Consider the following 21,866-nt stretch of genomic DNA (forward strand, 5'->3'; position numbering starts at 1 on the left):
CCCTTCCTGATTTGTTATTTGTTTGCATGTTTGTCACAATTAAATGTTTCAGATCAAACAAATGTAAATATTAGTCAAAGATAACACAAGTAAACACAAAATGCAGTTGTTATTATTAAGGGAAAACAAAATCCAAACCCACATGGCCCTATGTGAAAAAGTGATTGCCCCCTACAACCTAATAACTGGTTGGGCCACCCTTAGCAGCAACAACTGCAATCAAGCGTTTGCGATAACTTGCAATGAGTCTTTTACAGCGCTGTGGAGGAATTTTGGCCCACTCATCTTTGCAGAATTGTTGTAAGTCAGCCACATTGGAGGGTTTTCGAGCATGAACTGCCTTTTTAAGGTCATGCCACAGCATCTCAATAGGATTTAGGTCAGGACTTTGACTAGGCCACTCCAAAGTCTTCATTTTGTTTTTCTTCAGCCATTCAGAGGTGGACTTGCTGGTGTGTTTTGGATCATTGTCCTGCTGCAGAACCCAAGTTCGCTTCAGCTTGAGGTCACAAACAGATGGCCGGACATTCTCCTTCAGGATTTTTTGGTAGACAGCAGAATTCATGGTTCCATTTATCACAGCAAGTCTTCCAGGTCCTGAAGCAGCAAAACAGGCCCAGACCATCACCATATTTTACTGTTGGTATGATGTTCTTTTTCTGAAATGCTGTGTTACTTTTACGCCAGATGTAATGGGACACACACCTTCCAAAAAGTTAAACTTTTGTCTCGTCAGTCCACAGAGTATTTTCCCAAAGGTCTTGTGGATTATCAAGATGTTTTCTTGCAAAAATGAGACAAGCCTTAATGTTATTTTTGCTCAGCAGTGGTTTTCGTCTTGGAACTCTGCCATGCAGGCCATTTTTGCCCAGTCTCTTTCTTATGGTGGAGTCATGAACACTGACCTTAACTGAGGCAAGTGAGGCCTGCAGCTCTTTGGATGTTGTTGTAGGGTCTTTTGTGACCTCTTGGATAAGTCGTTGCTGCGCTCTTGGGGTCATTTTGGTCGGCCGGTCACTCCTGGGAAGGTTCACCACTGTTCCATGTTCTCGCCATTTGTGGATAATGGCTCTCACTGTGGTTCGCTGGAGTCCCAAAGCTTTAGAAATGGCTTTATAACCTTTTCCAGACTGATGGAGCTCAATTACTTTCTTTCTCATTTGTTCCTGAATTTCTTTGGATCTCGGCATGATGTCTAGCTTTTGAGGATCTTTTGGTCTACTTCACTTTGTCAGGCAGGTCCTATTTAAGTGATTCCTTGATTGAGAACAGGTGTGGCAGTAATCAGGCCTGGGTGTGGCTAGAGGAATTGAACTCAGGTGTGATAAACCACAGTTGAGTTGTGTTATAACAGGGAGGGGGGAAACACTTTTTCACACAGGGCCATGTAGGTTTGGATTTTGTTTACCCTTAATAATAACAACCTTCATTTCAAAACTGCATTTTGTGTTTACTTGTGTTATCTTTGACTAATATTTAAATTTGTTTGATGATCTGAAACATTTAAGTGTGACAAACATGCAAACAAATAACAAATCAGGAAGGGGGCAAACACTTTTTCACACCACTGTATATAGCATGATGATGTGGACAACCATTCACAGGCAAACAATTTGAAAGTGCCTAGGGGTCAACTATAGGTAATACCACCTTGAGAGCGTCAAGCATAACAGGAAGTGTAAAGAAGGGGCTTTCCTTGAAGGACGGGGAAGGAGTGGAGGGTCTCAGCTGAAGTCCAATAATTCTGATTTGTTCTGTCCAGTTGTCCCTCAAACAGACCTGCAGGTGCCATCAACCAGCCTACATACCATCTATGAATGAACTGTGAGGATTGTCAAGACAGAGACAGACAGAGAGAGACAAAGAGAGAGAGAGTTAACTGTTGATTTGGGATTGTTTATTCCACTTGCTTTGGAAATGACAATAAAGCCCCATTGAATTGAATTTAATTGAGAGAGAGATAATCACTGTTGAGCATCCAATTTAAAATAGTGTACAACTGTTCTAGAGTCATATTGTCTCAGCACAGTAGCGTACATTAGGGTTAGAGAGATTTACAGTCAATGGGCCAGGATTATTGCTTTTCATCGGGGTGTAGTAGGATGCGGCAGTGCAGGACCTTGAGAGCGTTATATCCACTGGATAGGGCTGAACTGTGTGAATGGTCGTGTGTGTGTGTGTGTGTGTGTGTGTGTGTGTGTGTGTGTGTGACCAATTTTTTTTTGACCAACTGGGGACATTTTGTTAGTCCCCACAAGGTCAAATGCTATTTCTAGGGGGTTTAGGATTAAGGTTAGAATTAGTGTTAGTGTTAGGAGCTAGTGTTAGTTTTAGGGTTAGGAGCTAGGGTTAGATTTAGGTTTAGGGTTAGGGTTAGGGGTTAGGGAAAAAATAATTTTGAATGGGACTGAATTTTGTGTCCCCACAAGGTTAGTTGTACAAGACTGTGTGTGTGTGTTTGGGTGTGGGTGTGTGTGAGTGAGTGTTAGAGAGAGAGCGAGAGAGAGAGAGAGAGAGAGAGTGTATTCTTACAAGGATTTGTACATTGCTAGACATGACCGCCTTGTTGACCTGATAGTTCTCCTGCGGGAACATTCAGAACTCTCAAACACACAGACACACACATCAGCACTTGACTATAGCTTAATTGGATATTGTTGTTTGTGTAAGCAATACAGATGTAGGATCTTAATTTGATCACTCTTTTGTTCCTGCAAACTTGTACTGTATTCAAGGTTTAAAAAGGCTTCTAAAGTTTATAATTTCTACTATAAAATGTCAGACTTGATTTGCCCTAACGAAAAATGTATCAACCCCTACAAAGAATATCCATGAATTATAATCCACATAATAATTTACATTTCAGTTACTGCAGTATTATTTTCCTTCTGTACCAAAATGGCTCAAATTAAGATCCTACATCTGTAGATAAATTAGCTATGCAAAGTTCCAGATACTGTAGGTAACCATTTACAGTAACCACTGTTCATTATTACACTCCACCACTCTTCTTCTTGGTATAATAGCCCTTACACAGCCTGGAGGTGTATTGGATCATTGTCCTGTTAAAAAACAAATGATAGTCCCACTAAGCCCAAACCAGATAGGATGGCATATCGCTGCAGAATGCTGTGGTAGCCATGCTTGTTAAGTGTGCCTTGAATTCTAAATAAATCACAGACAGTGTCACCAGCAAAGCACCCCCACACCATAACACCGCGACTCACAAAGACACTGTGGTTGGAACCAAGAATCTCCAATTTGGACTCATCAGACCAAAGGACACATTTTCACCGGTCTAATGTCCATTGCTCGTGTTTCTTGGCCCAAGCAGGTCTCTTCTTCTTATTGGTGTCCTTTATTAGTGGTTTCTTTGCAGGAATTTGACCATGAAGGCCTGATTCACACAGTCCCTTCTGAACAGTTGATGTTGAGATGTGTCTGTGACTTGAACTCTGTGAAGCATTTATTTGGGCTGCAATTTCTGAGGCTGGTAACTCTAATGAACTTATCCTCTGCAGCAGAGGTAACTCTGGGTCTTCCATTCCTGTGTCGGTCCTCATGAGAGCCAGTTTCATCATAGCGGCAGGTAGCTTAGTGGTTAAGAGCGTTGTGCCAGTAACCGAAAGGTCGTTGGTTCAAATCCCCGAGCTGACTAGGTGGAAAATCTGTCGATGTGCCCTTGAGCAAGGCACTTAACCCTAATTGCTCCTGTAAGTCACTCTGGATAAGAGCGTCTGCTAAATGACTAAAATGTAAATGTAATAGTGCAACAAAGGTTCTTAAAATGTTCAGAATTGACTGACCTTCATGTCTCAATGTTTTGATGGACTGTCATTTCTCTTTGCTTATTTGAGCTGGTCTTTTACTTGGTCTTTTACCAAATAGGGCTATCTTCTGTATACCCCCCAACTGATTGGCTTAAACGCATTAAGAAGGAAAGAAATTCCACAAATTAACTTTTTTTAGAAGGTACACCTGTTAATTGAAATGCATTCCTGGTGACTAGCTCATGAAGCTGGTTGAGAGAATGCCAAAAGTGTGCAAAGCTGTCATCAAGGCAAAGGGTGGCTATTTGAAGAATCTCAAATCTAAAATATATTTTGATTTGTTTAACACTTTTTTGGTTACTACATGATTCCATATGTGTTATTTCATAGTTTGATGTCTTCACTATTATTCTACAATGTAGAAAATAGTAACAATAAATAAAAACCATTGAATGAGTAGGTGTGTCCAAACATTTCACTGGTAGTGTATTAATATTATTTTTATATTACTCTTTTTGTATATTGTTTTAAATGTCTGCCTCTCACTACCTCTAGTGGGGGGTACACATGTCGATAAGGAGCTCTACCAGGGCAGTCCCGTTAGTTCTCTTATATACTGTAGACAAGTCATATTTGCATTATTTAGTTTATTTAATTATTATCATATTTAATTCATCATTAACGTTTGCTTCATTCGTGTGACCGACCAATACTGGTTAATGCATGTGACAGACCAATACCTCATGATGGTTCTTCTCTTTAACCTGAGACCTTGAAACAAGGGTCTGGGTGTACTGCCAAATTGCAGATACTGATAGTGAGGATTCGTTCAATCAGTCACTTGCATGAACACAGAAATTGGTTAGGCATTATTGCTGGGATATGAGATAACAACAGGGCCTGTGTTAAAAGGTGTTTCAAATTATTAAAATTCAAAAAAGGTAGACAGGGTTTTAAAAAGGTAGTGGTAATATTTCATTCAGTACATACATTTGTAGCCGGCTTAACTTACCCTGTCCTGTCCTGAGGCTCAACTTACGTTGTGCCTAGAGAACACTTTTTTTGGACAAGCTATGTTTTCAAAACTGTAATGTTGACATTAATTATGAATATTTCCAGGGATACACAACATCCTGAAATATATGTAGACATCTTCCCATTGACGGAGTGATGCTGAATGTAAAAAATGGCTCAACTTACCCCACTGTCCCCTACCAAAGAGCGAACTTAGGACCTCTGCCTTGCAAACACAGGTGACGACCTCCTGAAAGTGTCTTACCTAGTTGTGCCACCAAAAAGCTAGCTATATGGCTGCGCAAGTGGAGACTGAGGAGTATGTTTCTCAGATCCCCCATCTGCTTATTCACCATCTGTAGAAAAACTTTTACAGTTGCCCCTGAACACTTTCTCTCAACCATCTCTTAAGGCGTCCGCAAGCTTCCCATTCTACACAGTTTGGAACAGTTAGTGCATATGTTATGACACATTTAGTGACGTTTTTGTTCGTTTTGGACGTTTTTGTTCAAGGGTTTTTTCAGCTGTTTGTGTGCACAAAATGTTTTCTCGAGGCAAGCCGAAGTTCGGAGCCGAAGTCCATGCACCTTCGTCGGTCACTGGTTAACAGTAGGGATTCTTCAATGAAGTGTTTGTTGTCATTCAACGATAGACGACTTATTTTCATGCAAAGTTTTTCTCTTGAGAAATACTGCACCAAACATCTTAGTTAGATGTAAAATTGTGCAACTAAGATCTCTGCAAAAATTTCAGTTATCTTAGATTAATTGACCAATCACTGAGGAAGGGGTATAGATATATTTTAACTCCAGAAAAAAGGTGGAGTGCCAGAACAGCAGAAAAAACCCTAATTAAGTCCAAAACGAACTAAAATGTCACAAAATGTCATCATACTATATGCACAAACTCTTCCGAACTGTTTAGACTGGGAAGCATGTCTTTACCCTCTCTTAGAGACACAAACTGTGTAGCCTTTTACTGCTGAGGTAGGCTAACATCCGCTTCCTCAGCCTGACTCCTTTGTCCAGTGGCACAGGGCTCTTCACACCTCCGCGTTAAGGACCAGTTTACCAAGGTTACCCATGGGGTCAGCCAATCACAGGCCTTACCTGGTGGTTCTCAAATCCCCACTTCTGTCTCTGAGCTCAGTCTCCAGCAAGCAGTGGCAGAGTGAGGAGCTCACTCATAAACATCTGTCCTGCACATCACACAACTGGACCGCTCACCTATGAACCTCACTCATGGGCTGCTTACCCTCTGGACATCCCATCATTAGTGATTAGTGCGTTCATGACCATGTAAGTAGGTTTCAGTGTCCATAAGTCTATCTGTTGTACTTGGTCTCTGTATGTGTGCTCTCCATTGTGCCTGTGGCCCCAAGATGGCTGCCCCCATGGTTATATCTTTCAAAAATGGCGCGGTAGAATGGACTGTCAACACATACTGAACAGCTCACGTTATAGACAGAAGCGTGCTACATGGCAGACCAATCCAAACTCATCTCCCGGCATGTCCAGCCCATACATTCTCTCAGCCAATCATGGCTAGTGGGAAGGTTCCTGTCATTTTCCATGGCTAAACCAAAACAATTTTATTCATATTTATGGATGGAATACAAGTTTGTTATTAAGGCACATGAAAGTACACATGTTCCAGAAGGCATTTCTGCCAAAAAAAATGCATTTTGATAAAAAATAAATGTTTACGTTCAAATGCTGATCCTGTTTGACGTGCGACATATGCCTAGCTTCCTGAAACGAGACGCATATTAGCATAGCAGCATAGCATGCTAGCACTATGCTAGCTGCTAACAACATACTGCATTTACTGTGTAGCCACATATAAAACAATGAGCCAGATGTGTCACCGAATGTATAAATCTGAAGCATCCGGTTGGCATTTCCACTCACCACCAAATATGGTGATGAGAGGAATCCCAGTGGCCAGAAGTGGGAGAAAATGGAGCGAGATGGATTTTGGCCGACATTCTGCTAATTTTGTAATTGATTAAACAAAATAACCTTGTATTAGTCACATACACATATTTAGCAGATGTTATTGCGGGTGTAGTGAAATGCTTGTTATCCTAGCTCCAACAGTGCAGAATATCTAACAATACACAACAATACACACAAATCTAAAAAGTAAAATAATGGAATTAAGAAATATTGAAATATTAGGACGAGCAATGTCGGAGTATAAATATATACAGTGCATTCGGAAGGTATTCAGACCCCTTGACCTTTTCCACATGTTGATCACAATGGATTAAATTGTTTTTTCCCCCTCATCAATCTACACAAAATACCCCATAATGGCAAAGCAAGAAATGTTTGCTAATCTATAAAGACATTTAAAATAAATCACATTTACATAAATATTCAGACCCTTTACTCAGTAATTTGTTGAAGCACCTTTCTCAGCGATTACAGCCTCGAGTCTTCTTGGGTATGACGCTACAAGCTTGGCACACCTGTATTTGGTGAGTTTCTCCCACTCTTCTCTGCAGATCCTCTCAAGCGCTGTCAGGTTGGATGGGGAGCGTCGCTGCACAGCTATTTTCAGGTCTCTCCAGAGATGTTCGATTGGGTTCAAGTCCGGGCTCTGGCTGGGCCACTTAAGGACACTCCTGCATTGTCTTGGCTGTGTGCTTAGTGTCGTTGTCCTGTTGGAAGGTGAACCTTCACCCCAGTCTGAGGTCCTGAGTGCTCTGGAGCAGGTTTCCATCAAGGATCTGTCTGTACTTTGCTCTGTTCATCTTTCCTTCGATCTTGACTAGTCTCCCACTCCCTGCCGTTGTAAAACATACCCACAGCATGATGCTGCCACCACCATGCTTCACCGTAGGGATGGTGCCAGGTTTCCTCCAGACGTGATGCTTGGCATTAAGGCCAAAGATTTCAATCTTGGTTTCATTAGACCAGAGAATCTTGTTTCTTATGATCTGAGTCCTTTAGGTGCCTTTTGGCAAACTCCAAGCGGGCTGTAATGTGCTTTTTACTGAGCAGGGGCTTCTGTCTGGCCACTCTACCATAAAGGCCTGATTGGTGGAGTGCTGCACAGATTTTTTGGTACCCCACAGCAGATCTGTGCCTCGACACAACCCTGTCTCGAAGGTCAACGGACAATTCCTTTGACCTCATGGCATGGTTTTTGCTCTGACATACACTGTCAATTGTGGGACCTTTTATACTGTACACAGGTGTGTGCCTTTCCAAATCATGTCCAATCAATTTAATTTACCACAGGTGGACTCCAATCAAGTTGTAGAAACATCTCAAGGGTGATCAATTGAAACAGGATGCACCTGAGCTCAACTTCGAGTCTCATAGCAAAGGGTCTGAATACTTAAGGCATTACTGTTTTATATTTGTAATAGATTTGCAAAAATGTCTAAAAACCTTTTTTCACTTTGTCATTATGGGGTATTGTGTGTAGATTGATGAGGGACATATATACAGCGGGGAGAACAAGTATTTTATACACTACTGATTTTGCAGGTTTTCCTACTTACAAAGCATGTAGAGGTCTGTAATTTTTATCATAGTTACACTTCAACTGTGAGAGACGGAATCTAAAACAAAAATCCAGAAAATCACATTGTATGATTTTTAAGTAATTCATTTGCATTTTATTGCATGACATAAGTATTTGATCACCTACCAACCATTAAGAATTCCGGCTCTCACAGACCTGTTAGTTTTTCTTTAAGAAGCCCTCCTGTTCTCCACTCATTACCTGTATTAACTACATCTGTTTGAACTCGTTACCTGTATAAAAGACACCTGTCCACACACTCAATCAAACAGACTCCAACCTCTCCACAATGGCCAAGACCAGAGAGCTGTGTAAGGACATCAGGGATAAAATTGTAGACCTGAACAAGGATGGGATGGACTACAGGACAATATGCAAGCAGCTTGGTGAGAAGGCAACAACTGTTGGCGCAATAATTAGAAAATGGAAGAAGTTCAAGATGACGGTCAATCACCCTCGGTCTGGGGCTCCATGCAAGATCTCACCTCATGGGGCATCAATGATCATGAGGAAAGTGAGGGATCAGCCCAGAACTACACGGCAGGACCTGGTCAATGACCTGAAGAGAGCTGGGACCACAGTCTCAAAGAAAACCAATAGTAACACACTACGCCGTCATGGATTAAAATCCTGCAGCGCACGCAAGGTCCCCCTGCTCAAGCCAGCGCATGTCCAGGCCCGTCTGAAGTTTGCCAATGACCATCTGTATGATCCAGAGGAGGAATGGGAGAAGGTCTTGTGGTCTGATGAGACAAAAATAGAGCTTTTTGGTCTAAACGCCGTGTTTGGAGGAAGAAGAAGGATGAGTACAACCCCAAGAACACCATCCCAACCGTGAAGCATGGAGGTGGAAATATCATTCTTCGGGGATGCTTTTCTGCAAAGGGGACAGGACGACTGCACCGTATTGAGGGGAGGATGGATGAGGCCATGTATCGCGAGATCTTGGCCAACAACCTCCTTCCCTCAGTAAGAGCTTTGAAGATGGGTCGTGGCTGGGTCTTCCAGCATGACAATGACCCAAAACACACAGCCAGGGCAACTAAGGAGTGGCTCCGTAAGAAGCATCTCAAGGTCCTGGAGTGGCCTAGCCGAAACCTGAAGGATCTGGAGAAGGTCTGTATGGAGGAGTGGGCCAAAATCCCTGCTGCAGTGTGTGCAAACCTGGTCAAGACCTACAGGAAACGTATGATCTCTGTAATTGCAAACAAAGCTTTCTGTACCAAATATTAAGTTCTGCTTTTCTGATGTATCAAATACTTATGTCATGCAATAAAATGCAAATTAATTACTTAAAACTGGATTTTTGTTTTAGATTCCGTCTCTCACAGTTGAAGTGTACCTATGATAAAAATTACAGACCTCCACATGCTTTGTAAATAGGAAAACCTGCAAAATCAGCAGTGAATCAAATACTTGTTCTCCCCACTGTATATATTTTGTTATGTTTGCGTACATAGTTCCCATGTCTGATATTAGTGTACATTCCTTTTGTTGTTGCTAGTACCATTTTTAATGTCGCATACTTCCTTCTCCTCCCTCATAAACATTCCCTGCCTCCTTACCCCTTCCCTGTCTACTGTACCCATATGGAAGAGGTAGGTTACTGAAAAATTGTCCCATGAAAATCATAATCAACACAGATATTGAGTTAATATTGTCACTGCCATTGTAATATGATGGTTTTCTGCCAGTATATTGTGATATTTATGCATGCCATGCATTTATGAACCTTTTATCTGTTGATTTGTGAACGCTGTACATGCTAGCTAGTTACTATACTTTTCCCTGTACATGTCGTCATTGGGCTAGCATGGCTATTCCTGTCCCCTTTTGTTAATTTGTACTTAACTTCATTTATTGGAATTGTTTGTTTCTTTATCAGGTACAGTTGAAGACGGAAGTTTACATACATCTTAGCCAAATACATTTTAACTCAGTGTTCACAATTCCTGACATTTAATCTTAGTAAAAATTCCCTGTCTTAGGTCAGTTAGGTTCGCCACTTTATTTTAAGAATGTGAAATGTCAGAATAATAGTCGAGAGAAGCTTTTATTTCTTTCATCACATTCCCAGTGAGTCAGAAGTTTACATACACTCAATTAGTATTTGGGAGCATTGCTTTTAAATTGTTCAACTTGGGTCAAACGTTTCGGGTAGCCTTCCACAAGCTTCCCACAATAATTTGGGTGAATTTTGGCCCATCCCTCCTGACAGAGCTGGTGTAACTGAGTCAGGTTTGTAGGCCTCCTTGCTCGCACATGTTTTTTCAGTTCTGCCCACAAATGTTCTATAGGTTTGAGGCCAGGGCTTTGTGATGGCCACTCCAATACCTTGACTTTGTTGTCCTTAAGCCATTTTGCCACAACTTTGGAAGTATGCTTGGGGTCATTGTCCATTTGGAAGACCCATTTGCGACCAAGCTTTAACTTCCTGACTGATGTCTTGAGATGTTGCTTCAATATATCCACATAATTTCCTTCCTCATGATGCCATCTATTTTTTGAAGTGCACTAGTCCCTCCTGCAGCAAAGCACCCCCACAGCATGATGCTGCCACCCCCGTGCTTCACGGTTGGGATGGTGTTCTTTGGCTTGCAAGATATCCCCTTTTTCCTCCAAACATAACGATGATCATTATGGCCAAACAGTTCTATATTTGTTTAATCAGACCAGAGGTCGTTTCTCCAAAAAGTACGATCTTTGTCCCCATGTGCAGTTGCAAACTGTAGTCTGGTTTTTTTATGGTGGTTTTGGAGCAGTGGCTTCTTCCTTGCTGAGAGGCCTTTCAGGTTATGTCAATATAGGACTCGATTTACTGTGGATATAGATACTTTTGTACCTGTTTCCTCCAGCATCTTCACAAGGTCCTTTGCTGTTGTTCTGGAATTGATTTGCACTTTTCGCACCAAAGTACATTCATCTCTAGGAGACAGAATGCATCTCCTTCCTGAGCTGTATGACGACTGCGTGGTCCCATGGTGTTTATACTTGCGTACTATTGTTTGTACAGATGAACGTGGTACCTCCAGTCATTTGGAAATTGCTCCCAAGGATGAACAGTATTTGTGTAGGTCTACAATTTTATTTCTGAGGTCTTAGCTGAATTCTTTTGATTTTTCCATGATGTCAAGCAATGAGGCACTGAGTTTGAAGGTAGGCCTTGAAATACATCCACAGGTACACCTCCAATTGACTCAAATGATGTCACTTAGCCTATCAGAAGCTTCTAAAGCCATGACATCATTTTCTGGAATTTTGCAAACTGTTTAAAGGCACAGTCAACTTAGTGTATGTAAACGTCTGACCCACTGGAATTGTGATACAGTGAATTATAAGTTAAATAATCTGTCTGTAAACAACTGTTGGGTCATGCACAAAGTAGATGTCCTAACCGTCGTTGTCACGCCCTGACCTTGAGAGCCCTGTTTTCTCTAGTTGGTTTGGTCAGGGTGTGAATTCCAGATTTTCTATTTCTATGTTGGCCGGGTGTGGTTCCCAATCAGAGGCAGCTGTCGATCGTTGTCTCTGATTGGGGATCTTACTTAGGCAGACATTTTGCCTACCTTAGTTGTGGGATCTTGTTTCTGTTTTGGCTAGTGTTTTGTGTAGCCTGTTGAACTTCACGTTCGTTTGTATTTTGTTGTTTTGATCTGTATTCAGTTAATAAAGGAATATGTACGCATACCACGCTGCACCTTGGTCTGATCCGTCTATCAACGTGCGTGACAGTCTTGCCAAAACTATAGTTTGTTGACAAGACATTTGTGGAGTGGTTAGAAAAACGAGTTTTAATGACTCCAACCTAATTGTATGTAAACCTCCGACTTCAACTGTATGTCATGTGTTTTTGTTTGTTTTGAAATTTTGATGATATTTTACTGTTAGTTTGCAAGTGCATGTCATGTACTAACTGTACTTAACGCCTGTCTGTTTTTTATGAAAGTTGGCTAGCCCAGGCCCATAGGCTATACAGTATATTAGTATCGTTGTCAAGCAAGATTGTTATTCTTAACCTGTCTACTATACCCATGTGGAAGAGAGGAGTTGGTGCATAAGGGCAGCACAACACTTAATTATTAGCACAGAACGTTTTTCTGTGTTATTACATACAGCCGGAAATAACTTTTGGATATCATAGCGGCGGTAACTCGGCAGCATTACGACCGGGAATACGACTTTCCCTAATTTGATCCTTTGTTTGGTAGGTTAATTGAATTTATCTCAGAGGCTGCTCCAAGACGGCACGGGTGGAGAAGAGGTATTTGGAGTGGACTTCTAGTCCGACTCAGGAGACGTGCACACCATCCACCGTTTCCGAGTATATTACTCGCTAATGGTCAGTCTCTGGACAATAAAATAGATGAGCTCAGGGCGGGGATCTCTTTCCATAGAGACAACAGGGACTGTAAAATACTCTGTTTCACAGAATCATGGCTCTCTCCTGATATACTATCCCCACCCATACAGCCAACTGGGTTCTCAGTACATCACGCAGACAGGAATAAAGAACTCTCCGGGAAGAAGAAAGGCGGTGGTGTATGTTTCATGATTAACTACTTATGGTGTGATTGTGATAATGTACAGAAACTCAAGTCCTTTTGTTCACCCGACCTAGAATACCTCACAATCAAACGCCGACCGTATTACCTCCCAAGATAATTATCTTGGGTTATAGTCACAGCTGTGTATATTCCCCCTCAAGCCCATACCACGACGGCCCTGAAGGAGCTACACTGGACTTTGTGCAAAATGGAAGCCACATATCCTGAGGCCGTATTTATTGTAGCTGGGGATTTTAACAAAGCAAATTTGAGGAAAACGCTACCGAAGTTCTATCAACACATTGACTGCAGTACTCGCGCTTCTAAAAAGCTCGATCACTGCTACTCCCCATTCCGGGATGCCTACAAGGCCCTCCCCCGCCCTCCCTTCGGCAAAACAGACCACGACTCCATTTTGCTCCTTCCTTCCTATAGGCAGAAACTCAAACAGGAAGTACCCGTGCTAAGGTCTTTTTCAACGCTGGTCCGACCAATCGGAATCCGTGCTTCAAGATTGTTTTGATAACGCGGACAAGGATATTTTCCGGGTAGCATTGGAGAATAAAATTGACATATACATGGAGACTGTGACTGAGTTCATCAGGAAGTGTATAGGCGATGTTGTTCCCACTGTGACAATTAAAATCTACCCTAACCAGAAACCGTGGATAGAAGGCAGCATTCGCGCAAAACTGAAAGCACGAACCACTGCATTTAACCATCAAATCAAATACTGTCTTTCATTCTCTCGGTCCCAGCTTTGATGCACCTGTACTGACCTCGCCTTCTGGATGATAGCGGAGTGAACAGGCAGTGGCTCGGGTGGTTGATGACCTTGATGATCTTTTTGGCCTTCCTGTGACATCGGGTGCTGTATGTGTCTTGGACGGCGGGTAGTTTGCCCCCGGTAATGCGTTCGGCAGACCGCACCACCCTCTGGAGAGCCCTGCAGTTGTGGGCGGTGCAGTTGCTGTACCAGACAGTGATACAGCCCGACAGGATGCTCTCAATTGTGCATCTGTAAACGTTTGTGAGGGTTTTAGGTGATAAGCCACATTTCTTCAGCCTCCTGAGGTTGAAGAGGCTCTGTTGCGCCTTCTTCACCACACTCTCTGCATTGGTGGACCATTTCAGTTTGTCGGTGATATGTACGCCAAGGAACATGAAGCTTTCCACCTTCTCCACTGCGGTCCCGTCGATGTGGATAGGGGGGGTGCACCCTCTGCTGTTTCCTGAAGTCCACGATCATCTCCTTTGTTTTGTTGATGTTGAGTGAGAGGTTATTTTCCTGGCACCACACTCCCAGAGCCCTCACCTCCTCCCTGTAGGCTGTCTCGTCAATGTCGGTAATCAAGCCTACTACTGTTGTGTCGTCTGCAAACTTGATGATTGAGTTGGAGGCGTGCTTGGCCACGCAGTCATGGGTTAACAGGGAGTACAGGAGGGGGCTGAGCACGCACCCTTGTGGGGCCCCAGTGTTGAGGATCAGCAAAGTGGAGATGTTGTTTCCTACCTTCACCACCCGGGGGCAGCCCGTCAGGAAGTCCAGGACCCAGTTGCACAGGGCGGGGTTCAGACCCAGGGCATCGAGCTTAATGATGAGCTTGGAGGGTACTATGGTGTTGAATGCTGAGCTATAGTCAATGAACAGCATTCTTACATAGGTATTCCTCTTGTCCAGATGGGATAGAGCAGCAGTGTGCAGTGTGATGGCAATTGCATCGTCTGTGGATCTATTGAGGCGGTAAGCAAATTGAAGTGAGTCTAGGGTGACAGGTAAGGTAGAGGTGATATGATCCTTGACTAGTCTCTCAAAGCACTTCATGATGACAGAGTTGAGTGCTACGGGGCGATAGTCATTTAGTTCAGTTACCTTTGCTTTCTTGGGTACAGGAACAATGGTGGCCATCTTGAAGCATGTGGAAACAGCAGACTGGGAAAGGGAGAGATTGAATATGTCCATGAACACACCAGCCAGCTGGTCTGCGCATGCTCTGAGGACGCGGCTAGGGATGCCGTCTGGGGACCCTGCCACATACGTCTCGTGTCTGAGCCATTGAATTGCGACTCCACTTTGTCTCTATACTGATGTTTTGCCAGTTTAATCCCCCTTGGCGTTTTTCGTATTTTGTTGCATTACAACCTGTAATTTAAATGGATATTTACTTGGATTTCATGTAATGGACATACACAAAATAGTCCAAATTGGTGAAGTGAAATAAAAAAAATAACTTGTTTCAAAACGTTCTAAAAAATAAATAACGGTAAAGTGGTGAGTGCATATGTATTCACCCCTTTTGCTATGACGCCCCTAAATAACATCTGGTGCAACCAATTACCTTCAGAAGTCACATAATTAGTTAAATAAAGTCCACCTGTGTTCAATCTAAGTGTCACATGATCTCAGTATATATATACCTGTTCTGAAAGGCCCCAGAGTCTGCAACACCACTAAGCAAGTTGCACCACCAAGCAAGCGGCACCATGAAGACCAAGGAGCTCTCCAAACAGGTCAAGGTGTCACGTTCGTTTAAGGACGGGTCAGACCAAGGCGCAGCGTGAAAGGCATACATGTTTATTTCACCGATAAACACACGAACAAAACAACAAACCAACGAAACGTGAAGTCCGAAGGCTAAACACAAAACAAGCCTCTAACACGGAACAAGATCCCACAACCCATGATTGCCAATAGGCTGCCTAAGTATGATCCCCAATCAGAGACAACGAGCGACAGCTGCCTCTGATTGGGAATCACACCCGGCCAAACATAGAACTACACAACCTAGAATGCACCATAGAAATACTAACATAGAATATCCACACCCTGACTCAACATACAAGAGTCCCATGAGTCAGGGTGTGACACAAGGACAAAGTTGTGGAGAAGTACAGATCAGGGTTGGGTTATAAAGAAATATCAGAAACTTTGAACATCCTACGGAGCGCCATTAAATCCATTATTAAAAAATTGAAAGAATATGGCACCACAACAAACCTGCCAAGAGAGGGCCGCCCACCAAAACTCACTGACCAAGCAAGGAGGGCATTAATCAGAGAGGCAACAAAGAGACCAAAGATAACCCTGAAGGAGCTGCAAAGCTCCACAGTGTAGATTGGAGTATCTGTCCATAGAACCACTTTAAGCCGTACATTCCACAGAGCTGGGCTTTACGGAAGAGTGGACAGAAAAAAGCCACTGCTTAAAGAAAAGAATAAGCAAACACGTTTGGTGTTCGCCAAAAGGCATGTGGGAAACTCCCCAAACATATGGAAGAAGGTACTCTGGTCAGATAAAACTAAAATTGAGCTTTTTGGCCATCAAGGAAAATGCTATGTCTGGTGCAAACCCAACACCTCTCATCACCCCGAAAACACCATCCCCACAGTGAAGCATGGTGGTGGCAGCATCATACTGTGGGGATGTTTTTTATCGGCAGGGACTGAAAAACTGGTCAGAATTGAAGGAATGATGGATGGCGCTAAATACAGGGAAATTCTTGAGGGAAACCTGTTTCTGTCGTCCAGAGATTTGAGACTGGGACTGAGGTTCACCTTCCAGCAGGACAATGACTCTAAGAATACTGCTAAAGCAACACTTGAGTGGTTTAAGGGGAAACATTTAAATATCTTGGAATGGCCTAGTCAAAGCCCAGACTTAAAGATTGCTGTACACCAGCGGAACCCATCCAACTTGACGGAGCTGGAGCAGTTTTACCTTGAAGAATGGGCAAAAATCCCAGTGGCTAGATGTGCCAAGCTTATATAGACAAACCCCAAGAGACTTGCAGCTATAATTGCTGCAAAATGTGGCTCTACAAAGTATTGACTTTGGGGGGGTGAATAGTTATGCACGCTCAAGTCTTCTGTTTTTTTGTCTTATTTCTTGTTTGTATCACAAAAAAAAATATTTTGCATCTTGTGTTGTGTAAAGCAAATGATACAAACCCCCCCAAAAATCCATTTTAATTCCAGGTTGTAAGGCAACAAAGTATGAAAAATGCCAAGGGGGGTAAATACTTTCGCAAGCCACTGTAGCAGAGGGTGTCACGCTCTGGCTCCGGGACTGTGTATTTTGAGCCAGGGTGTGTTCATTTGGTTGTGTTGTATTTGGTTGTGTTTCATTGTTTGGTCGTGTGACTCCCAATCAGTGGTAACGAGTGTCAGCTGTCGGCTCGTTATCTCTGATTGGGAGCCATATTTAAACTGTCAGTGTTCACCTTAGTGTTGTGGGTTTTTGTTCTATGTTCAGTCGTTGTCACTGAGGACTTCATGATCGTGTTTTGTTTTGTATTCTCGTGTATCACATTAAAATCAATATGTTCGCTACCAACGCTGCGCTTTGGTCCTCCTCTCTCGTAGACGATCGTGACAGAAAAACCCACCAAGATGGGACCAAGCAGCGTGTCCAGGAGCCATCGCCAGGGAGATCCCTCACAGATCTCCTTCGCCTCCTGGACTGGGTCAAGCCGAGTGAGGAAGAGAAGGGCTTGACATTATGGCAGAAGGGCGAGAGGCTGGCGAGGGACCTGGAGACCTGGTCCACGGGTAGGAGAGACGCCCCGAAAATTTTTAGGGGGGGGCTCACGACGTCGGACCAGCAGGAGGCCGCGATAGAGCGGCCCAGTGGGTTGCCGGAGAAGGCCGCCGGGTTACGGGGGCCACTGGTCGAAGAGGGGATGGAGGAAGTAGAGGCACGGCGAGAGGTACTGGCGTGTGTTGCCAGTCCGGTCCGGCCCGTTCCAGATCCCGGAGTAGGACCAGTGGTGTGTGTCCCCAGTACAGTCCGGCCCATCCAAGCTTCCCGCACCAAGCCAGTGGGGTGCGTCGTCAGTCCGGCACGGCCCGTGCCTGCTCTCCGCATCAAGCCTGTGGTGCGTCTCGTCAGCCCGGCTCTGCCCGTTCCTGCTCTCCGCACCAGGTCTGTGGTGCACGTCGCCAGCCCAGTCCGGCCCATTCCTGCCACTCGTACCAAGTCAAGGGTGCGAGTCGTCAGCCGGATTCAGCCCATTCCTGCTACTCGCAACAAGCCAAGGGTGCGAGTCGTCAGCCGGATTCAGCCCATTCCTGCTACTCGCACCAAGCCAAGGGTGCGAGTCGTCAGCCGGATTCAGCCCATTCCTGCTACTCGCACCAAGCCAAGGGTGCGAGTCGTCAGCCGGATTCAGCCCATTCCTGCTACTCGCACCAAGCCAAGGGTGCGAGTCGTCAGCCGGATTCAGCCCATTCCTGCTACTCGCACCAAGCCAGGGATGCGAGTCTTCAGCCTGGTGAGGCCTGTTCCGGCTCCACGCACCATGCAAAGGGTGCGTATCGTCTGCCAGGTCCGGTCCATTCCTGCCTCACGCGCCAAGCCAGGGGTGCGCGTCGGCAGTCCTGATCCAGCTAACTGGGTCAGATCGGACTGGGGGCACTACGGGGGGATTGTAATAGGGTGGTGGTCAAGCCCGGAGCCGGAGCCGCCTCCGAGGAACAATACCCACCCAGCCCTTCCCTATTTGGGGTGTAGGCGCGGTCGGAGTCCGCGCCTTTAGGGGGGGGGTACTGTCACGCTCTGGCTCCGGGACTGTGTATTTTGAGCCAGGGTGTGTTCATTTGGTTGTGTTGTATTTGGTTGTGTTTCATTGTTTGGTCGTGTGACTCCCAATCAGTGGTAACGAGTGTCAGCTGTCGGCTCGTTATCTCTGATTGGGAGCCATATTTAAACTGTCAGTGTTCACCTTAGTGTTGTGGGTTTTTGTTCTATGTTCAGTCGTTGTCACTGAGGACTTCATGATCGTGTTTTGTTTTGTATTCTCGTGTATCACATTAAAATCAATATGTTCGCTACCAACGCTGCGCTTTGGTCCTCCTCTCTCGTAGACGATCGTGACAGAGGGTGTAAAGCTATAACACATTCCAGCAACAGACTATGATCGATAACGTCAAAAGCCGCACTGAAGTCTATCAAAATAGCCCCCACAATCATTTATCATCAATTTCTCTCAACCAATCCTTAGTCATTTGTGTAAGGGCTGTGCTTGTTGACTCTCCTTCTCTATATGCGTGCTGAAAGTCTGTTGTCAATTTGTTTACTGTAAAATAGCATTATATCTGCTCAAACACAATTTTTTCCAAAAGTTTACTAAGTGTTGGTAACAGGCTGATTGGTTGGCTATTTGAGCCAGTTAAGGGGGCTTTACTATTCTTAGGAAGGGGTACAACTTTTGCTTCCCTACAGGCCTGAGGGCACACACTTTCTAGTAGGCTTAAATTGAAGATATGGCAAATAGGAGTGGCAAAATCGTCCACTATTATCCTCAGTAATTTTCCATCCAATTTGTCAGACCCTGGTGGCTTGTCATTGTTGATAGACAACAATAATGTATTCACCTCTTCCACACTTACTTTATGGAATTAAAAATTACAATGCTTGTCTTTCAAAATTTGGTCAGATGTACTTGCATGTGTAGTGTCAGCATTTGTTGCTGGCATGTCATGCCTAAATTTGCTAATCTTGCCAATGAAAAAATTATTAAAGTAGTTGGTAATACCAGTGGGTTTTGTGATGAATGAGCCATCTGATTCAATGAACGATGGAGCGGAGTTTGCTTTTTTGCCCAAAATTTCATTTAAGGTGCTCCAAAGCTTTTTACTATCATTCTTTATGTCATTTATCTTTGTTTCATAGTATAGTTTCTTCTTCTTTTTATTCAGTTTAGTCACATGATTTCTCAATTTGCAGTACATTTGCCAATTGGTTGTGCAGCCAGACCTATTTGCCATCCATCTCAACCATACAATTTTTCAATTCCTCATCAATCCCACGGGGATTTAACAATATTTACAGTCATTTTCTTAATGGGTGCATGCTTATTAGTAACTGGGATAAGCAATTTCATAAATGTATCAAGTGCAGCGTCTGGTTGCTTGTTATTACACACCGAATATTACACAACAAATATTCTTCACATCAACAACATAGGAATCACTACAAAACATATTGTATGACCTGTTACACACAATATTAGGGCCAGCCTTTGGATCTTTGATTTTCCTAGATATAGCTACTATATTGTGATCACTACATCCGATGGATCTGGAGACTGCTTTCAAACACATTTCTGCAGCATTAGTAAAGATATGATCAATACATGTTGATGATTTCATTCCTGTACTTTTTGTAATTACCCTGGTAGGTTGGTTGATAACCTGAACCAGGTTGCAGGCAATAGTTACAGTTTCAAGCTTTCTCTTGAGTGGGCAGCCTGATGAAAGCCAGTCAATATTTAAATCACCCAGAAAGTATACCTCTATTGATATCACATACATTATTAAGCATTTCACACATGTTATCCAGATACTGACTGTTAGCACTTGGTCATCTATAGCAGCTTCCCACCAGAATGGGCTTTAGGTGAGGCAGATTAACCTGTAGTCATATTACTTCAACAGTATTTAACATGATATCCTCTCTAAGTTTTATTGGAATGTGGTTCTGAATATAACCTTTGGCATTTCTGTATTTTCTGCAGATCTTATATAAATGTATTGCTACCACTGTGTAATCAAATGTATTATCTAAGTGAGTTTCAGAGATAGTCAGAATATGAATGTCATTTGTTACAGGCAAATGGTTGATTTCATGAACCTTGTTTCTTAAGCTATGTTAACGTGGGCTATTTTTAACACTTTTCTGGGATGCTTGTTTATTTTTCTTGCTTTACTGGGAAGTTTAGCAGAGGTAGACATGCTTAGTTTATTTTTATTAGTGCAGGGTGAGCTGCACACAGTGGACTTCCTACTAGGGCACACCATCTCAGTGCTAACAGTATTACTCTTGTTCATAGGCACAGTATGAAAATGTATGCACTCACTAACTCTAAGTCGCTCTGGATAAGAGCGTCTGCTAAATGACAAAAAAATAAATAATAATAATAATATGATTACTGCATACAATAGCTGTAGGTACATCATAGGCATTCAGGGCAGTAAGAGGGACATAAATTTGGTTACTTACATTGTGTCTTCCAATGCCCCTAGGATAATGTACATTTGCTGAAGCATTATGACAACTCAGCGACACAATGGTAGGGATTAAATGAGCTGGATTTGGGTCGTTGATAAGTCCAGGAACCCAAATATGAGCTTTGTTTCCAGACGGTATCAAAATTGTCAATAAATGTTACACCCACAGAGCTGCAATAGTCTCGTAGCCAGTTATGGAGGGCTAAAAGTCTGCTGAACAGTTCAATGCCACGATTTAGGGAGGGCAGATGGCCAGATATTATGGGGTGTTTGTTGGTGTCAAGTAGAGACCCGATCAGTTCTTTAAATCCATCTTCAACTGTTCTGAGCTGCCCTTCATAATGTAATTTGACCCCACATAAACTATGACAGTATCAGTCCCCGGTGACTGACTCACAGCCTCGGGAAGCAACCTGGTGATATCCTGAACTTTTGCCCCAGGAAAACACAAAGTCTTTGCCCCAGGTACAGATATATGCCTCACCATTGAACTCCCTATCACAATCGCCGGAATGGTCCGGCCTCTACCGTGTCTCGAAGCAGAATGCGAGGCCAGAGCCACAGAACTCACCTGAGAAGAGGGCTGCTGAGACGCTGGCAGCGTGCAGGCCACAACAGCCAAAGGGACAGAGCTCTGATCCAGAGAGCATGGCCGAGCAGAGGTGGGGCCGCGGATGTCCAGGCTGTGCCCATGCAGATGATTGACTAGGACAGGGAGAGGTAGCTGGAGGGGCATCCACAGCCATGGAGGGAACACCCAAGCCCCCGGCAGAAGATACTGGTACAGGGGCTCAAAGCGATTTGAAAGTCTTAATACCGGACGCAGCGGAAGAAGACAGGCGCGCCGAGAATTATTCTTCTCCTTCTTTCTGGTTCCGACACGCATCCATTTATGTTCACCTGGAGTTTAACAATGAGCAGCTATTTTCTGGTTCAAACTAGTAGAGGGGTGCAGTGGCGGAAATTGATCATAGTCCAGGAAGGCCCCATTTTG

The 21,866-nt window shown here is 43.6% G+C and overlaps 1 pseudogene across 1 annotated transcript in view; it reads right to left on the reverse strand.

The window, feature by feature from the left end:
• LOC311141164 (poly(A) RNA polymerase GLD2-like) overlaps positions 1-21,618 on the reverse strand; it is a 70,095-nt pseudogene extending 48,477 nt beyond the window's left edge. Inside the window, exon 1 of the transcript in view lies at positions 21,444-21,618. The product of the transcript in view is annotated as a poly(A) RNA polymerase GLD2-like (transcript). The remainder of the gene's footprint in view (positions 1-21,443) is intronic.
• Between the last annotated feature and the right edge of the window lie 248 nt (positions 21,619-21,866).

This window comes from Coregonus lavaretus (assembly GCF_964263955.1).
Source record: "Coregonus lavaretus genome assembly, chromosome: 14".
In the NCBI taxonomy this organism is placed as follows: Eukaryota; Metazoa; Chordata; class Actinopteri; order Salmoniformes; family Salmonidae; genus Coregonus; species Coregonus lavaretus.